Here is a 19,313-nt window from a genome sequence, read left to right as displayed (position 1 = left end):
TAAATCTGGCCTTAATTGTTTGGCTGACATTGTCAAGAGGAGGAAAGGGAAAGGAACTGATTGTTAAATCAAGGATTGTTTTGCCAGTGACTTCAATGGAACTTGTCACCCTGAAAATCTGCTGCCATCACTGACAATATCAGCCTTATCCAGGTGGAACATATTTCTCTCACTGTATTATTTACAGTATAAAGTTTTGTCTGTAACCATGCTGGCCAGTGCCTGCCCACATGTGAGATGGCAGCACTGGCAGTTTTATTTCTGTGTGTGCCCAATCTCATTTGGTGACAGTCATATTCTGTAGCTGTGTGTAGGAAGGGACAGTGACCCGGATACCACTTCAGATCTCAACACTTCTAGTTCCCAGCAGCTCTTGATGTTTTACAGGAATGTATTTCCATATTAACAAGGTTTTCAAAATCAGAAGTTTGTGGGTATTTTACCACCAAACCATGCATCAGCTTCAGAAGTATGCAACTAATATTATTTAAGAGTTTTCTTAGGTCAAAAGACCCACAGAATTTCAAAATATGGCTACAAAAATTAGCTTTTATTTCACTGTACTTGTTATGGTATCTGAACTGTAAATTTTCTTATAGATTCCCATGTGTATGGGGACAGCTTCTCTAGCATCTCAAAATCCAGTATGCTTTGATAGTTTTCTGCTGTCCTCTATAACTACTGAGATTTGTGTATAATTTTGAACAATCTAGGTCTTCAGGAGGGTTAAGTTTTTCTTCATTTTTTTCCTAGAATAGACCCTACTGATTCATTTTGTACAATTTCTCCATGTTCAGACTTTACAGTGCATCATTAGGTGTGCATTTTTGGCAGAGAAATTTCAGTAGTGTTCATGGCACAGGAGCAGGACTGGGCTTACCTGTGATGTATCTTCAGGATGAACACTGGCCAGCTGTACAACCCCAAGACAATTATTTCATCTCGATCCATAGCATGTTTTCCCATCTTTCATGCCTTTTTGAAATATTTTGAGGCAAGAATGGTCTTTGTACTCCCTGTGGATGTATTACAGTCTTGCATAGGTCATTGTTTTATTATTATACTTCAAAGGAATAACATAAAATCAGAATATAGCAGATTTTTATTTATGTACAGACAAGTCTAAGCTTTTTAATGTGGTTTTAATACAGGTTTAATCATCAGGTTTAGGTGAATTTTACAGCAACCAGTAAGTATACCTCTACTCTTTTAGTGTTTACCCTAATATAGAAGTACATGCAGTTTTCCTATGAACTTATGTAACCACTCTCCTGTCACTTTTTTTAGGGACTGGAGTGATTTCTCTCAGCTTAAAGCTGAATGCTTCCTCTACACTCCCCTGCTGATATTCATCAAACATAGTCTGGTCTTCAGTGCTGCATGGTTTTCAAACCAGCTGGAAAAAAACGACATCATTTCACACCTTCTGAGCAGTTGTGTCTGAGCTGTAGCAGCTGGGAAGTTAAACTTCAAGGAGCATCCTATGAGGACCCTGAAAGTGGATTTATGACCTTTTCAATCTCTCTTTCTATTTCCTCAGAGTCTCAAAATGTCTAATGGAGTGAGCTTAATAGTATATGTAAATACAGCAAGAAATAAAAATACTTCAGTGTGTTTAGGGGGGTCTCAAATATGGCTACATATGGGGTCAGAAGATGTGGGACAACACAGTACCAGTTACTCTGCCTGCAGATTTGTGCATGCATTAGGATTTCTTTTTCTACTGGTTCTAATTTTAAGTAATATTCCTGCTATTGAAGGAGATAACAAAAATCCATTTCTGTTTATAAAAGGATCACCTATTAATAAACTGAAGCTTTTATTATGTATTTCATTATATTCAATAAACTAGTTTGGGGAGTTAGAGAATTAGCATGTTACAGTAGGTGTGGTTGAAGTCCCCTCCATCCAATTATTACATTTTTGGGAGGTGGCATCGTTCTGTTAAGTGTAGCAGGAGATTAGCTTTAAATTAGATTTAGTTTAATGAAGGTCAGAAATATAGATAAGGACATTGTGTTTAATTAGTAGTCTCAGTATTGGAATACAGCACTTCTTGTTATAGCATATAATTTTGAATGTTGAAATAATTGTAATCAACTGTCAAATCAAAACGTCAGACTATAGCAGGTGTGCCATGAAAGTATTTATACAGTGAGACTGTTACCAAGATTTTTTATTAATGCATTATTTTTAAGGGTCAAGCTCTGTGGTGAACTAATTTCTTCATTTAGGAGTCCCTTGCATTCAAGATGCTCTGTCCTTCTCACTGTAGTACTGTGTCCAGTCAAATTTTCCACACAAAATCTAAAACTCTGTTTGCTTTATCACATCCCTTAATATATTTTCTCTTTTTTTCAGCCATTTTCATCCCTAAAATAGTTTTTCCTTCTGTGGATAATCCCAGTAACCTCTACTGATTCATTACCCTCAACAGGCTCACACATGCCTGTGATGAACTCTAGCAATTATTCCTTAAAGCACCTGATGTGCCTTGACTAAAGCAAAGCAATCAGCAAAACAGATGCAAATTGGCAATAAATATTACTCATCTTTCCACACAGGGTTTGTGTGGCAATGGAAATGTTGAGACAGTATTAAGAATCCATTATGGAAAAAAGACTTTTGCTTTGAAGCACGCAGAAGAAGGTTGGACCTGTGCAAGAATAGCTAAAAACAGTACAGGCAGCCATGGCAGAGAGATGCTCCAGCTCTTCACCAGTGAGATTATTCATTTGTGCGAAAGCCATGAGTAACAGTTCCCACATTCAACCAAACTGAACAAGTTACCCAAGTGATTTTCTTTTTGCTGTTGTTTGGCAAATACTTCTTTGGTGTTTTAAGAAGTAGATACCACCTTTTGGTCACTGATGGAAGAATAAGCAGTTACACAGTACAATTACTCAGATAAATACTTTTACATATATGTTTAAATATGAGTAGTTTGGAATAATTTCTTTGTATACTTTCATACATTTAAGAAGTTACAAAACATTATTTTTCACTACATGTGCATGAAGAGATGTGCTTCTTTGTATATACTTTGTAAATAGAAAAAAATCCAATGTGCATTTCAGTATATGGCAAAATATTTTTAGAACATACAGAGATTCAACTTTTCACAAATAACAGTTCTTGAAAAAGCGATGTTCAAAAATTTTGCCAGCATCTGCCACAGTATGTTTTCTCATTGGAATTTAAACTTTGTATAATTGTTTTTATCCAGCAACCCTAGAGAAAGGTACTTTTTTTTTTCTTTTTTTTTTTTTTAGTGAGTGAAAGCTTGAGAGTGAATTGGGAGGCAAAAATTAAGAGAGTATTTTTTGAATATATGTGTATATTTTGTATATACTTTTTTTTCTTAATTTAACCAAATTGGTCTTTTGTATATTGCCTGTGGCAAGCAATGTTGTACATGCCAATAGAAAAGGTCCACTATCACTGCATTTAGACTGCCCACATGACATGTCTAGGGACTTACAGTGCTGTTTTAAATACTCCTTTAACAAATGTAAATTAAAATCTTGTATAAATTGTTTTGTAATGCTTTTTCTACTTGTGAATAAAACGTTCAGTGAAATGACCAGTCTTGGTTTGTTGACCTCAAATTAATAATAGCTTTCTGTAGAAATCTAGTGATGAATTCTTCTAATTCTTTTAGAATTCCATAATGGTGTAATTATCTTAAGGTTATGGTAGAATTCAGTGCATCTTTGTCTTGAGATGTTTGTGGTTTAGCAGTAACATTATTCTTCAAGCAGGAGGACCCCAAAGAAGCAGTAAGTTAACATCAATGCCTAAAATCATAGTGCTTCAAAACTGTTTAAAAATTCTGCTTCTCAAGAAAGGGGGTCAGAAAAAAAGGTGTGGAAAAAGACAGGTTGCTGTCTTTACAATGTCTTGGAAAAGAGCACCTGGTGCTCCACACTACTGGGTTGTCTCAGACAAGACAGATAAGCAAATAATGAAAGGAGCTGTATTTTTGAAGCAGGATTGGAGTCATGGCCCCAATTTAAATGATTAAGAGAGGAATGGAAGAGTCTGACTGATAAGAGTAGAAGACTGAGAAGAAAGAGTAATTTGATAATTGTATAAAATTGGTCCTAATGATAAAGTCATAAGCAGTGACTGGAAACTGAATCCAGATAGGGATTGCCAATAACATAAAGCCAAGGAGCTTGTGCTGGAGTATGAAAGCACTCTTGATTTTTGGGGGGAAAATCTGGGGGAAGACTCAAAAGCTGCTTTGTCCCTGTCTCTGATTGAGTTGAGCAAATTTCACATTGGCTCTTCTCAGTGTAATGCTGTTATTTCTACATTCTTTGAAGTACATAATTCAGAGTTTAACCGAGGATCACCTGCCCAGAATAGCAAGGACTCCTTATACCCTATGTCCATGTGCTGCCCTCCTGGGCAGTTTCCTACTTGTTTTCAGCTGTGACTGTCACAAGTGGCAGCAGTTCACGTGCTCAGGCCCACCTGAGTGTCCTTGGAGTTCACCTGGAGGTCTGCAAGTCTGGTAGGACAAGAAGCACCTGGCATGTTTGGGAGGTCACTCTGTGCCAAGACTGGGATCTTTGTGACTCTCGGCACTGCCAGGACTGCAATGGATTTATGCAAAAATTTGAAAAAATATAATAAACAAACAGGAATTGAAAGACAGATACTCTATCTGGAAACAAAGTACAACACAGAACACATGACATACATGACCACAACATTTGCACAGACATTTGCTCCTATCAATTACTTTATAAATGTCATTAACAAAGCTGCAATTTTCCATCCAAGCTTTCCAGAAGGTCTACAAGAAACCCACCCACCCCAAAATCTTTTGCATTGCATTGCTATTCAATACAACAGCATTTCCTGCCTTTTCTACAAGGTAGACCAAGCCCTTAATCCAGTGCTCCTCATCCTACCAGGAGTTTGAGATCACATGGCTTTTCCCTTTGTTGTGGTCTCTTTGAGGGCCTTTGGTTTGCATTCCTATGAAGTCCCTCCAAGCAACAACCTCCATGCATTAAATTAATCCTCTCACTGTCTTTGGTGATGGAGGTTTAGATCGCTACCTGCAGCACATTCCAGCGCAGACACTGCTGCTTTGTTTTGCCCTTTTAACAAAGGGGGATTGAAGGAGGGTGCAGTGTTTTATCAGGCACGGAGCAAGCTGAGGCTGGGCACTGCAGAGCAGAGCCACACAATGCACACTTTGTGCTGGCAATTTAATCCATATTTAGTTTTGGCCTGAGTGATGGTAAAACCCATTAGCTCTTCACATAGCAGCACATGAGCCATTTCGATTATGTCTGATAAGGTAGCGCTTTCAATAGGATAAAAATAATCGTGGGTGGATTTGCTGGGGAGCCTGCTGCTTTCCACAACAGCAGTGAATGATGGGATTAGAAGAAATGTTTTCTAATAGCCTACTGATGGAGAGGGTGGCAGATTGGGGGCACACTGAGGTTTCCACACAGAACCACAGCTTCAACAGCAGGGTCAGTTGAGTAGGACTGAAGGGGTTTTCCCATCATTTGATTTTCTAAATCCTTATCACAGTGGGATTTTTTTTTTTTTTTTTTGGTTGATCTGACAAAAGGAGATTTGACTGGTTCAAAAGGTTATAAATGACATTTTTCTAAAGCATTGGTGGAAAAGCAGACAAAAAGAGAAGGTAGCTTTTAGAAACTGCTTCCCCTGAGCCTCAGTCTTTGTGGAGTTTTCCATTTCTTTTGCCCAGCTCTCAGTCTCAGTTTATGGATGGACAATTCACATGCTATTTAGTATGCAAAAATTCCCCTATGTTTAATAGCTAATATATCAAAATCTGGTTGTAACCAACAGTTTAAGGGAGAACACTGATTTACAGCTTAGAAAAAAAAAATAAACCATTGGAATTCCAGGGATCATTTTGATTTGCCCCAGATCTGTATCACACACATCATTGGAACGTAACAGTAAACATATATAAATACAGAATATGTACAAAATAAAAAACTTGTCACCTTGCACATGGCCTGAGGCAGGGCATTGTCCAGGTCAGTTAGTAATTTTATTCCTAAATCCTTAAATTTGAGGAAATTACAGAACACTGTGGACCAATTCAGGGGAGACCTGTACACTACCCAAGCACTTATTCTGCATGTGGCAGAGATTGCAAAACAAACTGAGAAAATTTTAAAAAAACCCAAAAAACTAAAGGTTCTGTTTGAATTTTTTAAAATGCCTTTCAGCCCAGGCATCCATGTGCCCTAGACATTTCACAGGCCAATATGGGAGCCTTAGGGAGGGGAAAAAGTTCCACACAATGGGTATTTCACCAATATTGAACCAAACAGCAGCAGCAAAGGTTATTTGTTATCAAAATAAGAATGAAAAAAAGGATATCTAGCTTTTAGTGCACAAAAAAAAAAGAGCAAAACATATTTTAAAAGCCAAAGTAAAGCACTGGTCTACAGCCACCTTACTTCTCTAACTTCATGTTCTCCTAAACACACATAAACTCTGCAGCAGCCCAAAGCAAAAGGAGGCAGATCTGGAATCAGCAGAAAAACAGTATTTACCTGACAGTTTTGTCCATACCTTGCAAATGTGCCTTCTTGCATATTGATGTTGATTCTAGCAACATCTGGTAGCTGAGTTTCAGCAGCAGGTTTCAGCTTGACCATTTGTTTGGCCATTTGTTGTCTTTCTGTTGCAAGAGAAAAAAGGAAGTTTTTTCTTTTCCTTTTCCTGGTGCTGGTTTATGTTTTTAGATACAACAGTAGTTGTGTTGCTTTATCAGAGTTTCAAAAGAGTTTAAAAAGCTTTATTAAACCTTTTCCCTAAGGATGTTCAACAGTTAAAGTTAAGGGGATGTTGCACCAGTACAAGAGTGAGAATGTTTTTCTGACTGAAATACCAAAGCAGACCCCTAATATTCCAGCAAATACCACTTGCATTTTGCCAAAATTCATCACATTGTTTTGATATTTTGAGACTACAAAGAGACAAAAAAAATCCTTGATCAAAAAAAATTTATACACCTTGACAAAATGTGAAAATTCACAGAAATGTTCTCTAGGAAGGTTTGTGCAGCTATTCTCCATGTTAAACTCTCAATCTAATCTCAATTTAAATATACCTTTAAACATACTTTAAACCTTGGAGGATCTGTTGCTTACTCAATGAGGACTAATCAACTTTTTATGGGCAAGAACTACCTCAAAGTTATCTTCATACTCTGTTTTTCAACTGGCAGAACAGATGGACTCAGGCAGAAGAGACTCTAACTCCTTTGGGTGATAAAATGCTAATTGTACTGATGGGTTAATAGAAGCAAGCCCTGTGGGTTCAGACCTCTCATTATACAATGAGAGAAGCTGTGGGATCTACAGGGAAGAGCTCAAGAATGCCATAAATTACATCTCCTGTGGCTTTCAACAACAAATAGATAGCGTTGGAGTTTACTAAAGGTGTTGGCAAGTGCTGTAGTAGGGATTTCTGAAAAATATCTGAGTGCCAGATGATGTCTCCTAATACACAGTGTGTCACTGAGGAGAACTTGTGGCATTTATGGCCCAGATGCTTTTTTTTCCTAAAGAAATCTTTTTGTTGCCTTTCTGCAGTGAGTGGACTCTGGGCAGTGGGGGCAGCGACAACAGCTGCAGGAGGCAGGGAAGAACAGGGATCAGTGCTGGCACTCCCAGCACACACTGCTGCCTCTTGCAGCTGATTTCCCTCTGCAAGTCCAGAGGTGCTGACATGGGCTGTAAAAGTGCTTGGAAGCCCAAAAATCCCCAAAAATGCAATACTGCCCCTTCTGCAGATGTATCAGTGTTGTAACTGCAGCAGCTGAGAGAGATAAATAAAAAGAAATTATTATCATCTAGCTGAGGGGGTTAGCTGAGGGGGTGACCCAAAAACAACCAAAAGTTTTGGTCTCAAGGCTTCCTTGGATCTGCTTTCTGATGTTTGCTTTCATCTGGTTAAAGGTCTACAGTTGCTGCAGCTCCTCTGAGGGTACTCCTGCAGTTCTTACCTGATCTTAGGGAAGAGAAGCTGGCTTTCAGTTTGGCCTTGTCACACTCCATGCTGAGAGAGCTGGAGGGTTTAAATGCCTGACAGTCTCTGTTATTTTCCTAATTACCTCAGGTTTTGGACAAAACAAAAAAAAAAAGACTGCATTCAGATTTTGCTTAACTTGCATTACATGTTTTCATGGAAAAAAAAGGCAGATGTCCTAATGCTACCCAGAAGATGGCCCTGGGATCAGCTACTGCTTCATGATGTTACTGCTGCTCTGTCCTCTGGCCCAGTAACCAGGCCAGGAAAAAAATTTTAAAAACCACATCTTTGACCAGATCAACCCCAACCCACACCAACAACCCATTCTTTAAAAGTCTGCTATTGAACCACTGCCTGTGGGTAGTTCAAACAAAAGAAAACAAAAAGGGGGAGAAAAAGAGACAAGAGGAAAAAAACTGCATAAAAGTAGTACTGGAGAATCATTCAGCAAAATTCCCACTTGTGTATTAAAAGCTTAGCTAAATAACCCTGGGCTGCATGGGAAAACAAGTAGGAAAGAAAACTCTATTCTCTAAAACTACCCTGCCCTTCAAGCATACCAGGCATTTTCACTTCTTAGTCTTCATAATATATCCATTTTGTGAAGAAGACATGCCGCATTTACCCCTTTTTCTTGACACAGGAGGATTTGTCCTCCCCATCCCCTGCCCTGTGTTAGAAATAGTAACACACTGAAGACTCTTTCCACTCAGGAGAGGAATGTCTCTCTCTTATCCCCTCTCCTCCTGTTTTATGGCTCTTTCCTACCCATCTGCCATATTTATCACTGCTGCAATTGTCTGGTACTTGTTTGTCTGCTTTCCTCCAGGCCTGTGTTTCCCATTCTCTTCAACTGCCTTGCCTGATCCCCCACTGCCACCAGAAAACAGAATTGGGGGTTTAATTTCATTAATTTGGAAGATGTAACACATGCACAAGGTAAAGTTTGCTTTTAGAAATTTCACATTCAAAGCCAATGTTCCCAGGGATTTATTTAGTTGGACTCCTATCTCTGGGCAGCTGCTTCTGAAATGGAAGATAATGGTAAAGTGCCTAAAATGGTGATTTTTAAGCGCGTGCCCTGATCGGGACTTTTCTGTAAGAACCCTCCATGAAAACTAGGGACAGGAGCTGGTCACTGCAGCAAGCCAGAGCTATCCATGACGGTATGTAAAAATTGCTGATAACAGGACTTACCCTCAGGTGCTGCAAAAAAATTATCAGTAGAAAAGATTAGACAGGTCAGTTGGGAAGTCTGATGGTTTAAATGGACTGGGAACACAAAGCCGTCCTCTTTTTTGGCCTGGAACAGTCACTTTCTCTTCCCTGAGATAATCTTACCATGAAATACTATAGCAAAACAAATAATCCTTCATATCAGATCTACTTTGCACACCTGGTATTTCTACTCAATTTCCTAAATGGGTGATTCAAAGCAAGTTGGGCTGACCTGTTAGTTGAGACCCAGCAGGGCACTCCTTCCTGTGCTCTTAGGCTGGTGGAAAACAGCAACAAAGAGCAAAGGAGTTACAGCAGAAAGGATGACACAGTTAAATAAGTCTCCTGCTTAGAGCTGCTAATTATAAATCAGCCCAAATCACATCCAAGTTATTTGGTTATACTCAGTTCAACAGAAATTATTTTAACACTAATGTTTTAAAACACTTCAAAAACTTAGGAACGGTGAGATGGAAGAAGTGGAAGAAAGAATCTCATCTAATTTTGGCCAAAACAGGCAAGAGTCCCCATGGGCACTGGGAGGAATTGCCTGGGCAGGGAAACACCTACATACTGCCTGCAGGCTTGCTGGCAGCACCCCACTGCCACCTCTGACCCTCATCTCTTCAACCTCACCAGCTATTGCTGGTAAACAGGTCCAGTGTAAACAATAGAATTGTATCTTTTTATATTATGCTGTTACAATCTTTACACTTCTAGAGGAAAGGAAACTACAGGGCCCTAAAATGAGGTATTTCAAGAGCCCCTTCAGCTGTTAATCAGGGCTGGGCTCTGGCTGATCCAGGCCCTCTGCAGCTCCTCACCTGCCCACAGTGAAGGCAGAAGCAATGCCATGGCCATGGCACACAGCATGCCTGTCCCTGCAGCAGGAGCAATCCTGTGTTATCCTGGCACCTGACCCTCCCTTTGATTTGCAAAGTGTTTTGTTGGTGTTTGCTCAAAGTCTTCCAGTGGGTGAATGGCTTTTACACAAGAAACATGTACACCACTGCAATGTCCTGCCCTGCTGTGACATGTGGCCACAAAGGAGCCTTTGCACTTGGTCTGTTTGGCTCTTTATTAGGTGATGGAGTGGGAAACTGCAAACTGGCACCGATGTGGGGGCCTTTTTCTTAGCACTACTCATGGACCTCCAGCAGCTGAAGAATGCAATTCTTCAGACTTCAGACTTCTGTCTGCAATTAATCCATCAGTTTGTAGCATATGGAAGTCCAGATTCAGGACCATGTGAAAATGTTACCACTACCACGTGCAAGCTCTTCCAGCGTTCTTCTGGGTGGGGATTTTTTGTTCCTCTTATGCTTTAAGTAAGCAAAAAGAGAAGTCTCAGGCTGACCTGGACAAGGAGGGGGGATTCCAAACAGCACAGAGGGCTGGCGTAGCTGGCAAACAACTCGGTGCAGCTCTGAGGACTAGAAGCCATGGGAAAGCGAAACATATTCATCAGCAGTGCCAAAGGGGAAGAAAAGACAAGATGGAAAGCAGGATGTACAAAACAGATCCTAGAAACGAGTGAAATTTGTATCATGCCATCTGGGATTGTATGAAGACAGTGACAGTGGGCTCTCTATAAACACTTCTGAAAGTGAAGTAAGTCTGAGTAAGGTATTCAGTTGATTTACATGTTTCCAGTCAAAATAAAAGATCTCAACACTGAGGCTTGGCAGGCCTCAGCAAGGTTTAATTGCTTTTTTAGAGCTTTTTGAATTCCTTTTTGAATGAGCACAGCTGTGCCATACACATTTCAGTTCAATCCACCCCCTAAGAACACACTTCCCAATCCCTGAGTTCAGCAAGGCAGCCGAGGATGTGACTTGAGTGCCCGCCTGCAGCAGCTTCACCTCGACCATCCTGACTCTCCTGGGACCAGCTTGCTGTAATGGCCCTTTAATTATCTCTTCCTTAGCTAGCTGATCTCACCTCACTGATGTGAGTGTGGAACTCAGACCTGGAACTGTACTTTAAATATTGCAAACTTCCAGCTGAGCCAGCCAACTATTGTCACTTCAGCATCCCTTCTCTGGGAGAGACAGAAGAGGCATGCAAGACTCAGGCTAACAGGAAAAGCCACTGAAGGCATAAACACTCTTGGGACATTGACACTGAGGCTGTGCTGCTGAGCAGCAAGAGCAGGCCCAGACTCCACTGGTACAGCCCTCTCATGGAAAAACCTTCAATTATCAACTTCATCCCCTCAGTGTCACCAGTGCACAGATTTTTGTGGATATCTAGTCTCTGCAGGAGAGATGGCAATTCAGCAGCCTCACTCATAATGATCCTGAAAGTGCAGTGAGATGTGGAGGCTGCTGGCAAACACCCCAGTGCTCCTGAAGAGTAAGAAAATACCAGTTTGGCTGCCATGGGCCCTGCCAAGAGATGTCACAAGCCCCAGATGACCTCTGGGCATATTAACACCTACTCTTTTCTAAACAGTGGTCATACTGAAGCCAGTGCTTCCTTCCACTTCCAGCCAGTTTATTCACATTTAACTTGCTTAAAGCAGTAATAATGAAGAGAGAAGTTACAGACAGATCACCCCTGCCAGACACTTGTCTGCCTTTCTGTTAGTGTTCTGTTTGTATTATTTTTTGGTACAAATAGCAGTGTCCAGGAGGCTGTAGTATTTATGGTATAGTAGTAGGAAAAAGGCAAATAAAAGGTGGGAGGAGTTGGCTGCAGAGACAGAATTTGTCTCTCCCAGCACCAGCTTTGCAGGGCTGGAGAACAACACCCTGAGTCCAGGTGGAATTTCTCTCTAGGCTAAATCAGTATAAACAAGGTAGATTTATCTGGAGGATTTACTGAGGTTTGATTTCAGGTCAGTGGAGGTGGGTAAGGAGCAGCAGCAGTACAAATGGAAAGACACAAAACTGGCTTTGAGGATCTGGCATAACAAGGAATTTACTCCAATATGCAGAAAACTAAAGCTTTTCATCTACCCCATCATTTTCCCCAACATTCATAGGGAAATAAAACAGAGTTCTAGGATGTCAGCCAAACCACCAGCTCAAACTCCTAGTTCTCCTATTTCCATGTTCATACTGTGATTTACAGGTCTTGATAAATAAACTATCCAGGAGCTCACTTTTAACAAAGCCTCTCAACAATCACAGCAGCCCCATGCTGACTTTGGCCCTTAAACACTGTTCCAGAGGTCCAGAGCTAATGCAGCATTCACACACATGTCCTTTAGCTGCCTGAGAGCACTGATGGATCTTCTACCTACAGCTGGAGCACCAGAGGGGCCTTTGGGTGAGCACAGCGTGAGCTGAGGGTCGCCTTCCCCAGTCCTGATGTTGATAAGAGGTGCACAGCCTCTTTGCTCCAGCCTTAAACCACAGATGAATAATGGAAAAGGAAGAGCCAAGCTCAAGGGTCCTGTTTGCTTCAGCAAGTCCTGCACAAGAGGTTGCCCTAGAGTGACCTTTTCTGTGGGGTGTGGTGACTGGAATCGGAAGTGTCCTCAGCTGGCACAAAGGCTCCTGACAGACAGAGAATGAGTTCTAAAAAGGGGGGGGGGGTTGCAGCTTTTACTGACCCACTTTAATTTGCAAAAGTTCTTTTTTTTTTCTTTTTTTTTCTTCTTTTTTCCAAATAAAGCAGATAAAGCTGGAGACACAGTAAGTAATGTAAAGTAAACATGAATCAGGCTATAGCCAGAGAGGCACAGGTGCCAGACCAGCTGACAGACACTTGTGACAGACCAAGGGAAAGGCATGGAAAATGGGATAGCTCACAAGGGAAGAAACTGAATGTCAAATTAGCTATTTCCCTGTACTCAGCCAGCCTACATCAGTTTTTCGTGTACATTTGAGATTGTCAGAAACAAACAAAAAAAAATAAATAAAAGCTGATTTTCTTGGAAAACAGAGATTACAAACTGAACAGACTATTAAAACAACTTTGTCTTGGGAATTTGGCTTAAACACCAGATTAAATCACAGATAGCTAATTTGATTAAGTAGAACAAGTTATCTAAATCCCTACTTAGGGAAAGCACCGCCAGCAATTCGGCACTGTTTTGCAAAAGACCTTCAATGTTAAATAGTTTCAGTTAGAGCAATACCTACAGCCACAGGGCAATGCTCCATGCACGAGGGTCACGTTTGCTGGGCAGGCTTCAGGGCAAGACAGCAAATTAAATTTACAGGAGATAAGAAGAAAATTTGCTATGATGGTAAGGAATCATGTATGATCAGAACTTACCTTGTCACCATCAGCTGAGGTTACAAACCCCAATGGCACTGCCTCTTTCTTGCAATGGCACCTCCAGTTCTTGGGGAATTCCTTCCCCAACCTCCCTGTGTCAGCACGGAGAGAAAAGGCAATATATAGTTGTGCAAATGTTAAGAGACAATGAACTGTCACTTCAACTTTCATTTGTAATGAGTAGGATTTACTCTGGTTAGCATGAATCATTTTGATAACATATATAATTAGTTTTATGGAAGTTTTAGTATGTTATAAAAGCTACTCTATCACTTGTGTTCCCCTAGGGCTGTCTTATAAAATTATTTTGTTACAACTATATTCTCCTTGGAAGTGAATTGCAGACAACTGAGAACATCTGTATATCAGAAGCATTGCAAGCCAAGGCATTCAAGGCAATTTTAAGGCCTTTTTTGTTTCTAAAATCCATGTGAATAAATGCAGGCACTTTTGGGCTCCAGCCCTATCAGCTGCCCAAAGCTGAGGACACCCTCTGCTCCCAGGCTGTCGCTCAGCCGCCTCCACACAGCCCCTGGCTGTCCACAGCAGATGCTGCAGCTCAGCAACCCACGAGCTGGGATGCTGTCAAAAGACCTTGGGGAAAAACACTCAACAGGTATAAATAATACAAGTCTTTAATAACTTCATTTGAGCTACAGAAAGGTATGTTGGATGAGGATTTGTGCCTGCACAGGGAGTTGAAAAGTGAGTTAACTGGATTCCATTTTTGTGAGGAAGAAAAGTGGGGCTGGTAGGAGAGTGCACTAAGTGAAATCGGCAAGCCCTTCTGACCTTACACACATTTTTCTATTTCATACGTATTTTAAATGCTGAAAGTAGGTTATGATTGAGCCTTGTGGCTACTTCTGAAGAGTCCCATTAATAAATAGAGTATTTTTAACAATTGCCCTGCTGATCTACTGTGTGTCAGAAGAGCTTGATGAAGTTAAGGGCTGCTGCAAACATCAGCCAAACACTGCCTTATGACCATTTTCAAAGGACAAGTGCCTTCAAACAGCTACCTGATATATTATTCATGAAGAGCTGCTGCCTACATAGTATTGAGGGCTGCTGTCCTGTGGCCTGCAGGGGGCTCATCCATCCCAACTTGGCCCAGTTTGGCAATGCTTCGGTTTCTTAGTGGATCACACTCAGGGCATTTCCCCAAAGCTTTCCCTCAGCGCAGGGAAGGTGAATGAGAAATGCTGTTTGAGCATGATACAAACTCCAGGCTGAACGGGTACCAGCAGCAGCAGCTGTGGACAGGGTGGGAAGAACCTGCCATGCTGCCATTTTGCTTTTTCCTCTGACACAACCCCTGGGTCTATCACAGTCCAAAACATCCCTCTCACCTCCTCCTTACCCCCTAGGTCATGTCCCATTGCAGCTGTAAGTGGAGATGGGGGCATTAGAGGTGTCTAAGGAGTGAAGTGAAAGTGCCGTAAGGAGTCAGAGGGACAAGGGCCAAAAGACACTTCATAGAACTCAAGACGTCCTGAAGATTAACTGAGAGCATCTTTTGTGGCGATTTTAATGTTGTACTATGTGATACTGTCAATGATGCCTGAACTCAGTCATGTATGACAACTAAAAAATTGTAACATTAAAAAAAAAAAGAAAAAAAGAAAAAATAGTCAGTGCTTTGAGGTGCTCTGAGAAGAAACCAGGGTTCCTGACACTTCTATTCCAGCCATCTGTGCTCTATCTCTAGTTACTGGAGCAACAAAAGGCACATAAAAGAGCTGGTTCCTCCCCATCGTTAGACTGGTAGGATATATTCCATTTCGAAGATGTCTGCTTCTTCTCATCAAGAGTGAAGGCAGCCAGAATGGCAAGTTTTAGACACTCACAAGCTGCCTTAGAAGCTACTGGCTCTTTGGCAACTGCTGGCAAGGTTTCCCACTCCCTTCCCCTCTGTGCTTTCAAATCGGCACAGCAGCAGAGCACCACCAGTCATCCTGTCAGATATGTATCGCCACTTTGCTTCTGGTTTAAGTAGTTTGTCTCCAAAAGATTTTTTGGATACTTCCTCCAGACAAGAAATCCTAATGATTTCCTACACCCGTGCAGCTCCGTGTGCCAGCTTGCTGAGGAGCAGCCGCAGCGGACTTGAAAGTAAACAAATCTCAGCGCGGGGAAGATCAGAAGGGCCGACAGACAGCCCTGCTGGTGCTGATTTATACTTCCTTATCTTTTATCTCCCTCCCTCTCCTCCTGGAGCACACTAGCTGTTCTCCCACGGTCCTTCTCCCAGGGAAACCTGTGTGCTTGCCTTTTGCTATTGTGCATCTTCAATTCTCAAGTTCTTTAACTCTTGAATTCTTTCTAATTTTAACTCAAATACTCCCCTTTCACTACACTGCAAACCTGCCGGGGTAAAGCGCCGATTTGAACTTATTCCCAACAGCACACAAGTAAATCCCTGGCTCTGGGTACATAAAATCTCCAACACTTTGCCCAGAAGCAATCTGAAATAGCAGACACACAGTGCCTCCCACTTCACAGCAAGCAGAGGAGGTGCTTTGGCTGACACTGCTTTTCCAGCTCTCCACGGAAGACAAGGGGAAGCTGCCAGCAGGACAGTTATCCAGCAAGCACAGACTTGCTACCCTCGTGGAAAAACCTCCTTCCAAAGACACTCTCCTCACTCACAGCTTGTTGGATCACAAAAGGTGGCTTTGCCCTGGTGTAACTGAGGCTACAGAGCTTCTCTGAATTAATCTGAATTAGGGCAGGGTTTTCAGAAAACAGTCCAGTTCGGATGTACGTTTCTGCTGCTGATCAGTCAACCCCAGCTCTTCTCATATGTTGTCCCTGCTGTCAACATATAAACCAGAAATCAGGTGCACCTTTATCTAATTTCAGCTATCAGCTCTTGTTAAACAGTTGTTCTCAGATCAATGTTCAATCTTTCAAATTTGTGCTTCTGTATCATTATTAGGTTAATCTTAGGACTGACTAAGATGCATGTTTTCTGAGCCATCAACACTGCTGTTACGATCATCTCTCCATTTCCATCTTAAGTGTCATCTATAATACTGAGCTCTCTTACTTTGACATAAATTCATTTCTCATTTTTGCACACTGATTTAGATTCTGACTTGCTGTACAAGCAGCTATTTAACATCTGTAGAAAAGCTTTTATCAGCATATGATATGAATTCTTCCATCTGGCATTCCACTGAACATAAAGCAGAAACATTTTTGAACACCTCTGCCTTTTCTGTTACTGGCAGTGCTGTAATTTCCATTTTAGACTTACTCCTGGGGAAAGAAAGCCCTCTTTGCCCAAGTCTTTCACTCAGGTTTTCTTTGCTTCTGTATCAACCCATTACTATGCCTCATTTCTAATCTACAGTCAATTCTTCCCTGCCTGATTTCCCTTCTCTTCCCTGCGTTCTTAACTGCTGGCTTTTCCTCCTGCTATCTTCTTTGGTGTTTAGGGAACTTCATCCAACACCAGCTGTATTTATGTCACCTGAAAACAATTATTACACAATATTTCAGTCTATCATATGTGAATCAGGAAAATAATCACATCAAACATTAAAAAAAAAACCAACAGCAAAGTTCACACCTCAAACTTCCAAACGTAATCCACCTGTGCTTTTCTGATGTGTTGTAATTATGTGTTATTATTTCAGGATTGCATAAGGGTATAATTTCTTCTGAAGATGTTCACTACTTATTTTCCATAGCAGCTAAAATCCAAAACATTGTAAAATTTCGGATTAAAAGCATGATGCTGAGTTACAGTATTATAAACCAAACTTTTGGATAGCTGGTTCAGCAGTCCCAGTGGGAAAGCATGGAATGCTGGAAAAGGATTACAGTGGCTTTTACATTTATGAAGAGTTACACTGCTGATCACAAGAGAGGTCTCATGTTACTGAGAGTACACATTATTTGCTGGAAAATAAAAGTCTCTTGAAAAGGAAAAAAAAAAAAAAAAGGAAAAAACATCAGACATTTGAACAGCTGGAAGCATTTTTAGAAACTATCAAAAAAAGAAAAAAAATTTAGAATAATATTTCCCCTTCTCTAGTAAGCCTCATGGTGGTGGTATAATATGTTCCCTAGAGGCTTAATCATGTCTACTGTTCAACCCTCAAAGGTTATTTCATTAAAAAAAAAAAAAAAATCAAAAAAAAATCAGTGGAGTCAACAGAGTTTTTTCATAAAAGAACCTGAAGCCATCATTCTGAGATGTATTTATTTTTCTACCAGTTCCCATCTTTGTCAGACATCCCACAAGTTATAAATCTGAGCAATAAGCTGCAATCCACCATCCTTTGGCAAAAAGGCAAGATTTTCTTCCTTTCTTTGTTGGTATCTGATTTCATATTAGGAAGATACTGTTTGATGCCACTCTGATAAAACCTTGAAAAGACTGTTGTTTGCAGAAGGATCGTATGAGGTGGTGAATTAATGAACAGCAGCCATGACCATAAAGCAACGTGACTACTACATATAGTTTGAAGAGGTATCTGTACACCAAATCCAATACCACTTGAATTTCTTTCAAATTAAAATGCAGGGGCAATCTTTTAATTGTAAATGCTCTGCTTATTCCGCCAATTATGATGCTTTATTTTCTTTACCGCAGTGTTTCCAGAGCCGTGTCAGCACGAGGATTTCCGTTTGCTAAGTTCTTTTTGTCACAATGAATCTTTCAACGTGTGCCAGCTCCAGATAAACATAATCGTTAGTTTGTTCCAGTACAAAACCCAGGCAACAAACAATTCCAGGCTCCCTTAGCAACACCCTTGAATTCCCTTTGAAATACACTTCCATTAAATACCCCACTATGGGTTGTTAAATTTACATTCATCAGCTATTGTATACTTTACAGGCCTTCCCATCTTCACAATGTGGTTTTACTCACACCTACAATGACACTTTGTGGGTTTTTTAATGACTTTACTTACAGCAAAATGCCCACCTAGTTTGTTAAGCAAAACCATTCACTCTTCCCTCTCAGAGAACAACTGCAGACACACAATGCAGCCAGTCAGCAGTACAGGCCAGAAGCCTGGTTATGGTACATGTCTGAAAATGCACCCACTATGGTTTAATCAAAACATCTAAAAATGTCTAAACCCACCTCTACCAGAATGACAGCACTACTCACACAAAGCAACCTCCACCTTGCAAAAACAGGTAGTGAAAAAAACAGGGTAAAAATATCAAACAATATCCTTTTGCACAGATTCTGCTAAAAAGAGGGCAAATCATCCAATCAGCTCTCACTCTTGTTTATCCCTTCCCAAACATCCACTTTTTCTGAGTGGGTTCTTTTACTTTTACTTGCTTCTCTCTCAGTTATTTGCCCTCATCTCTCAGCTTCCGTTCTCTTCCTCTCTTGCTTCTTTCACTGCATTTCTGCTGAGCAGAACAATTACAATACCTAACAACCTACAGAAGACCCCTGAACAAGGCCATTCCTACAGAAAAAAATCACCAGTTTTCTTTTTTTTCCCCAAAACACCCTCAAATACTATTTCCTAATTTACTTAGAGGGAAAAAGAAAAACCTACTGATAACTTTCTCTTTGCTTATCATCCACTATATAATGTGCAACCGTACCAAACTGTTCCAGTCTACCCTGGAAAAACGTATTTCTTTTGAATTCTTTTCTTTCCCCTCCAAAACCCGCCCTCTTGTACTTTAAACAGTTCCCCAAACCCATCCACTCATCATTAAAAGGAAACTCTGTGTGAACAAACTTGCAGTGACCAGATCATCTGTAGGGTACCCATTTTACTCCTTTGTCTCTCTTATGTGTTGCAACATATCTCTTTCCTCCTCACCCAAAATTC

The 19,313-nt window shown here is 40.7% G+C and overlaps 1 protein-coding gene and 1 long non-coding RNA gene across 6 annotated transcripts in view; one reads left to right on the top strand and one right to left on the bottom strand.

The window, feature by feature from the left end:
* Positions 1 to 3,586, top strand: part of TNFRSF19 (TNF receptor superfamily member 19) — a 56,949-nt gene extending 53,363 nt beyond the window's left edge. For all 5 annotated transcript variants that reach the window (XM_086881822.1, XM_023919394.2, XM_086881821.1 and 2 more), the window contains one exon: positions 1,288 to 3,586. The gene's annotated coding sequence lies outside the window, so the exon portion shown is untranslated. The remainder of the gene's footprint in view (positions 1 to 1,287) is intronic.
* On the bottom strand, positions 2,799 to 13,970 carry LOC147654226 (uncharacterized). Its single transcript, XR_015284745.1, has 3 exons — positions 13,492 to 13,970; positions 6,583 to 6,691; positions 2,799 to 4,601 (listed from the first exon to the last, which is right to left on the bottom strand). It is a non-coding gene; the product is annotated as an uncharacterized LOC147654226 (long non-coding RNA).
* Positions 13,971 to 19,313: the final 5,343 nt, after the last annotated feature.

The sequence above is a fragment of the Cyanistes caeruleus genome, chromosome 3 (genome assembly GCF_971803275.1).
Source record: "Cyanistes caeruleus chromosome 3, bCyaCae1.hap1.1, whole genome shotgun sequence".
NCBI classification, from domain to species: Eukaryota; Metazoa; Chordata; class Aves; order Passeriformes; family Paridae; genus Cyanistes; species Cyanistes caeruleus.
The sequence above is the reverse complement of the archived record's forward strand: the minus strand, read 5'-3'. Positions and strand labels throughout refer to the sequence as shown.